The sequence below is a fragment of the Psammomys obesus genome, unplaced genomic scaffold, assembly GCF_907164565.1.
Source record: "Psammomys obesus unplaced genomic scaffold, mPsaObe1.curated_primary_1811, whole genome shotgun sequence".
NCBI lineage: Eukaryota > Metazoa > Chordata > Mammalia > Rodentia > Muridae > Psammomys > Psammomys obesus.
In genome coordinates, this window is record NW_026596100.1 from 310,652 (window position 1) to 317,722 (window position 7,071).

General features: G+C 47.7%; 1 protein-coding gene and 1 pseudogene across 1 annotated transcript in view; both read left to right on the forward strand.

The window, feature by feature from the left end:
* The window catches only part of Rab31 (RAB31, member RAS oncogene family), a 115,651-nt gene that overhangs the window by 62,969 nt on the left and 45,611 nt on the right, over window positions 1–7,071 (forward strand). The window lies entirely within an intron of this gene.
* LOC129692127 (40S ribosomal protein SA-like) lies at window positions 3,586–4,466 on the forward strand (annotated as a pseudogene).

Below are 7,071 nucleotides of genomic sequence, written 5' to 3' on the forward strand. Positions count from 1 at the left end.
TCTATCTATCTATCTATCTATCTATCTATCTATCTATCTATCTATCTATCTACCTATCTACCTATCTATCATCTATACTCTCTCCACACATAATTATATATGCATATAAGTAAACTTTTAAATTCCACATATGAGAGAAATGTATTTGAATGAGTCTGGATTATTTCACTTAACACAATGATCTTCAGTCCCATCTATTTCCTTGAAGATGATGTTATTTCATTCTTTGTGAGAAAGAAAGGAGCAAATGATACTCAAACCAACTAAGAAATAAACACACACACACACACACGTACATATACATACATATGTGTATGTGACGTGAACACATGCACGCACACATGTAAAACTCTTGGCTGTCATATATATACATATTTATATCTACACACACACTCTCAGCTGTCACTTGCTTACTATTCTGCTTTCTTGGCTTTTAGCATCACTGCTGAAAGGCCGTCATTCTGATGGAGTGGCTTTTGTTTGTGATCTGGAATTCTTTTTTATCTTGCACCTTTTAACAGCGTTCCTTTTTCCTTCAGTCTTAGCCTTTTAACTATGAAGTGCCACAGAGGGCTTCTGCTCTGGCCATGTCCGTTTGAAGTCCTAAATGCGTCCTGGGCTTGAGTGCATTCACCCCCCAGTTTTGGGTAATTCTATGATTTTATGGTTGATTTTTCTATACTGTATATTATGTTTCTTAACTGCAATCTCTTTTTGAAGGAAATTTAGGGAAATATTTTATTATAGATCTAAGTATGGATGTTAAGAGAGGACAGAGAACCATGTAACAGAAAGTCAGTCTGCAATACATTCCCTAGAATGGGTGTGAGTGTCATCGCTTGCGCCACCCCCAATCTCAGTGCAGTGTTTTCCCAAACTTATCGTTGTCTATCTCTGGTATTGCCTCTTGTGTTTGATCTAGTGTAGTGTGTACTGGCGATGTTTCCCATTGATTACGGTTTTTTTCATTTCTAACGTTGCTGTGTGTATGGGTTTTTTTTTTTTTTTTTTCCTCCTAAGATCTCAAGGGTTTTGTTGTTTTGAATTTCTCATCTGGATTACTGATTTTTTTCACCCAGATCTTTGTACTCTTGTTGAAGTCATTGGTCAGTTTTACAAGGAGAGGTTTTGAATTCTTCCATATTTTGTCCATTTCAGGATTTTTATGTGTGGCACAGAATTAAGATCTTTGGAGACATTGTCTTACCTTGATTGTGTTGTTATTGTTTCTTGCGGGTTTTTTTGTTGCAGTTTGTGTAGCGGCAGGCTACACCATGTGGACTACTGTGAAAATTCCTTTCAGTTTTGCTTGGGGATTATTTTAGATCTTCTCCCTGAGAAGTCCATTCCAGGTCTGCTAGGAATGGAAAAGCGAACTGCTGTCACAGCAACAAACAAGGTGTGAACTTCCAGGAAAGTCTGTTCAAGCCGGCCTGAGTACTAGTAACAGCCACAGGATGACAGAGAACTTGAGCAGCGTAGAATGTTGGCTGGACCTTAGGCAGGTCCTCCCAGGCTTCAGAGACTTCCGGTTGGCGCACCGAAGCTGGCTAACCTTCCAGCCAAGGGGGTGTGTCCCGAGTGTGTTGTGGAGTTGGAAAAGCAAATAAAGATGGCTCTATGCTATGTGGTCTATGCTGCATGGTCATCTTCAGTGCTTTTCCCCCTCGCATCTTTATGCAGAAAGGATGAGGCTGCGCAAGTCAAACTCTCTCCTGGAATGCTAAGGTTCTCAGGCCACCCGTAGTGAGCTCCCAAACAGCCGGCCCTAGAGGTTAGACTCCCACTGACATCAGGCTTAGGGCGGCCACTCTGTGCAGTTATCCTTAGGCGAAAGAGTCCAGCCCCAGCAACCAAGGTTGGGCCTGACCATGTGCCCTTCACTGCTTACTGCATCTCTCCAAGTGTCTGCATCCGGCCCTCCTCTCCACTACGGCCTCCCATGGCTGTCTCCTAAACAGGCGCCGTGGCAGGTTGTCAGTCTCCCTGCCCTGTGATGGTTCTGCCCTTCACAGGCTCTGGCATTAATTCAGTCTGAAAAAAAAACAGGTTTGCTTCCATACTGCTCAGGCTGCAAACCTCAGAGGCACAAAGAGCGGCAAAATGGCCCTCGTCCTCGTCTGCTTTGTGTAGCTGTGATGAACACCACGACTTGGGGGAGGGATGGGTTGAGGTGGCCTAGGGTTCCAGGTCACGGTTCTTACTGAGAGAAGTCGGGGCAGGGACTCAAGCGGGAGTTATTACTTGTGCTTGCTCTCCGGCTCGCACTCAGCTGCCTTGCTTATGTGGCCCAAACGCACCTGCTTAGGGATGGCTACCCGGGGTAGCCTGAGCCTTTCCACATCGGTCATTGGTCTGCTCTGAGCAGCCCCTCAGCTGGGAAGTCTGGGCATTGACTTCCACATGCAGGAAAAAAGAATTTCAATGGCAACATAAGACAACGTTATATACTTGTTTCAAAGGCCTTGGTAGGAGAGTGGGGGTGAGAAATAGGTTGTGACCCCTGTGACCCCTGTGTGTGCACCTGTGACCCCTGTGTGTGCACCTGTGTGACTGGGAGCTCTTTGACGACCCCCACCTCTCTTCTTCACCATGAGCGGTTGTGGCTGTGCTGTTCCATTCAGGTCATTTCCTGGGTTTATTCCCACACTCCGGGCAGAAGGAGCAGAAAGGAGAGGACAGAAGGGAAGGACACACCCTGCTTTCTGTGGTGCTAGTGGCCCACATTGTGCACTTGATGTCAGCTGCATGTGGTGACGCAGGAGGGTAATGCAGGGCGATGGTAGGAGCAGAATTTGAGGGCAAAACCCTGGCTCAGGCACCCCCAGGATAGGCCCACCTACCCATCTTGGTACACCCTCAAGAAACCAGGCAGTAAAGAGCAGAGAAAGGTGGGCGTGGTGGCACATGGCTGTGTTCCTAGCTCTCGAGTTTGAGGCCTTGTCCCAGAGAACCTGACGAGGAAGCGAGGGGAGTGGGGACGGGAGGAAAGTGAAGATTGCATCAACGTGGCCATATCACGAAGAACAGCTTGAGGAGTGCAGTAAGGGATTGCAGCTAGAAGAAGTGGGGCAGGAGGCATAGGGAACGCAGCAGCCCTGGTCAGGGTGGCCTTGTCGATAGTTGTGCCATCTCCAGTCCTTCAGGATGCCCTGGAGTCTCTCTCACCGTCTTTGAAGAGCTCTATCCTGTGGCGCAGGGTAATGGACCTGTCTGGGGCTGATCTGCTCCTCTGGGTTCTGCTCTTCTCAGAACCAAGGCTGCTGCAAGGTTAAAACAGTGTTGGGGTTGTGCCCTCAGCCTTGAAGATGGAGTAGTAGATCAGGCAGGCAGGCGGCATGCTCCTTACTGCTGAGGAGGCCTGACGCCTCCTGTGAACCAGCATTTCTGGAAGGAAGCGGTGGACTGATTAGGATTCCCATTCTTCGGGGAGGGTGGAGTGTTGCCTTATCTTGGGCTAGTTCTGGCCCTCAGAACAGACATTCCAAAAACCTTTGGGGCCTTTCTGCACTGCCCAGGGACAGGTCCATACGGCGTTGTTCTTGTTCTTGATTTCCGGCATAACTTAAAGGGGAAACTTACACCATGTCCGGAGCCCTTGATGTACTGCAGATGAAGGAGGAGGATGTCCTCAAATTCCTTGCCACAGGAACCCACTTAGGTGGCACCAAGCTTGACTTTCAGATGGAGCAGTACATCTACAAAAGGAAGAATGATGGAATCTACATCATAAACCTGAAGAGGACCTGGGAGAAGCTGTTGCTTGCTGCTCAGGCCGTTGTTACCACTGAGAACCCTGCTGATGTCAGCATCAAGTCCTCCAGGAACGCTGGCCAGCGAGCTGTGCTGAAGTTTGCCGCTGCCACTGGAGCCACTCCAATCGCTGGATGCTTCACACCTGGGACCTTCACTTACCAGATCCAAGCAGCCTTCAGGAAGCCCTGGCTTCCGGTGGTGACTGATCATAGGGCTGACCAGCAGCCCCTCACGGAGGCCTCTTACGTCAGCCTGCCCACCATTGCTCTGTACACACAGATTCTCCTCTGCGCTACGTGGACATTGCCGTCCCGTGGAAAAACAACGGAGCTTACTCAGTGGGCCTGACGGTGGATGCTACCCGGAAAGTACTGCGCATGCGTGGCACTATCTCCGGTGAGCACTCATGGGAGGTTATGCCCGATCTTTACTTCTATAGAGACCCAGAAGAGATTGAGGAGGAGCGGGCTACTGCTGAGAAGGCCGTGACCAAGGAGGAATTCCAGGGGGAACGGACTGCGCCAGCTCCTGAGTTCACTGCCGCCCAGCCCGAGCTGGCAGACTGGTCTGAGGGTGTGCAGGTGCCCTCTGTTTCCATCCAGCAGTTCCCTACTGAAGACTGGAGTGCCCAGCCGGCCACTGAGGACTGGCCAGCAGCTCCCACAGCGCAGGCCACTGAGTGGGTTGGAGCCACCACTGAGTGGTCCTGAGCTCCTCTGCAGACACCCGAGCAAAAGGAAAAAAAAAGGTGGAAGGAAAATAAAGTTCCTGAAAGCTGAAAAACAAACAAACAAATAAACCTTTTGGAATGTAGTAACTTAACAGACTGCTACTTTCCAGCAACCCCAAAGCCCAGATAATATTAACAAGTTGGACCTAGAGCTAAAGCTTCTCTCATACTGATTCTCTGATGTACCCACCAACAGATTTTAAACTTGTCTTGATTTATGACTTTCTTTTGTAAAAGTATGAAAACTAAACTGCTTCCTCACTGAAACATGGAATTTGGAGTGACCTAAGCCTGTGTTCCTCAGACCACGGGCACTCAGAATGGCTCCAGGATAAGCTCTTACTCCCTCTAAGACGGGGGTCATGGTTTTTGGCTTCAGTACCACTCAGGGTCAAGCAGGAATTTGATCTAAAGTAAAGGAGACAGGCACAAATCAAGGCAGAGTACTCCAATTTTAGTTTCCTTATGGACTCAAGTGTAGAATCAGCTTTTTTTTTTTTTTTTTTTTAAGCAAAAGCAGGTTTTGAGTGACTATTATCACGGGGAACTTTTAGGAAATTTCCGTATTTGCCAACACCCAGGAATCTGAATTGAGGGCCATGACCTTGGGAAGCAGCGGAGAAATGTGCATTTCTACAGAAGATTCTAGTTCTTTGTACCACCTTTTTGTCGTTGTCATCATCATCATCACCACCATCATCATCATCGTTTGTTCTGAGAATAGAACCTGAGGCCTGATGCTGCTAAGAGCAGGCACTCCACCACTGAGCTATACCATCTCTACTGTCTCATAAAAACACTAGCATTGGAGTTAGACAGATGCTCAGCAGATTAGAGCACCAGCTACTTTTCCAGAAGGTCTGGGTTTGGTTCCCGGTGCTAATATGGTGACTCATGATTGTTTACAACTGCAGTTCCAAGGACTCTGACACCTTCTTCTGAGCTCTTTGATCACCAGGCACACTCTTGGTGCACACACACACAGGCAAAACGTTCATTCATACACATAAAACAATCTAAAAACAAGACCAACAAGGACACACAACCTGCTCATCGTGGGGGTGCATGCCTTTAAGTCCGGTAGGCACAGAGACTACATAGTGAGTTCCAGGCCAGCCAGAGCTACTAAGTGAGACTGTCTCAGAAACAAAAACAAACGACTCTGTGTATGTGCCCCCTATGAGTGGAAAGATGCTGGGATCCATATTGAAGAGGATTTTTATGTTGTGCCTGTCACAAAGAAGGCCATGCTGGTTCTAGGGAAGGATCCCGGGAGCTGAGGAAGCCCTCCCTCCTGTTTTGTTATTGAGGTAGTCTATGTAGTTTATGCTGTCCTGCATCTCACTATGTAGACCAGGCTGGCCTCAAACTCAGAGAGATCTGCCTTCCTTTGCCTCCTGAATACTGTAATTAAAGACATGCCGCCACCCCACCCCCCCAAGCATAAGGAAATACTTTTGGCTTTCACGACATATTTATTAAAAAGAAAAAAATAAGAGAGGTGTTTCTTGTTGTACAAGTTAGGTATCGTGTTAAAAACAGTTTATTAACTCAAATATTAAAGCAAGTCCTTGGCATTATGGTGCCGTTATTCAGCGCTAACCATTGTGATCAGTTGTGTCCGCGTCTCTCAGCCTCTTTTCTGTTCCCTCCTCCGTCTGTCAGGTGTCAGGATGCTTGAGCAGGCATATTAACTAGGCGCTCCAGGCCCTCTTTTCAGTGAAGAGAGAAGGTCTGTGTAAAAATGGGACAGAGAGTTCCTTCATTACTGTTTTTCCATTCAACTTGTGCCAGCTGAGAACGCTGGGAATGGCAGGAATTTTCTTCTATCACTTGTCTTTGTTTCAACCCTCCTGGGCCTTGGGCGCCTTTTGGCTTCTGCCCTTGACGTGCCCTGGCCTTGACTGTGGCCGTTCTGCATTCCTTGGGAGGGCCAGAGCTTCTAATTGGGAGTTGGCACCTGAGGCCTAGCTGCAGACTGGCCACAAGCTAGCATTGTCCCCAGCTGCCTCTGACTCTCCGAAAATCACTCTCTGCAGGATCCATCCTGCAAGATCCGGAACCTGAAGCCAGAGTGTCAGGCGCGCAATTCTCATCTGGGGAGCAGGACCCAGCTGGAACTGTGTTTATTAGGAAACTTCATGTCTTTTCCTCTACTGCTCATTCCTGACTTGTAGTTTTGCTACTGTGAAATTTATGAAGTCATCACATGCTATTGAATTTTGCCTGAAGAATTTTCTGGTATAATACTTTCACTGTGTGAGAGAGGAAGAGAGAGAGAGAGAGAGAGAGAGAGAGAGAGAGAGAGAGAGAGGAGAGAGAGAGAGGAGAAAAGAAGAGGGAGGGGAGCAAAGGGAAGGGAGAAAGGGAGGGAGAGCGAGGAGGAGGGGGAGGGAAGTGTGCCCGTGTGAATGTGTACAATCTCTATAGAGACTCAAAAATATTTGTATTTTGAGTCAACAATTCTACTTCTTACAGGTGTTATCAGAGATGATACCCAGAGCTCACTGTGTCAGTGACAAAAACCTTGCTCCCCCCTCTTTCTTTCTTTCTTTCTTTCTTTCTTTCTTTCTTTCTTTCTTTCT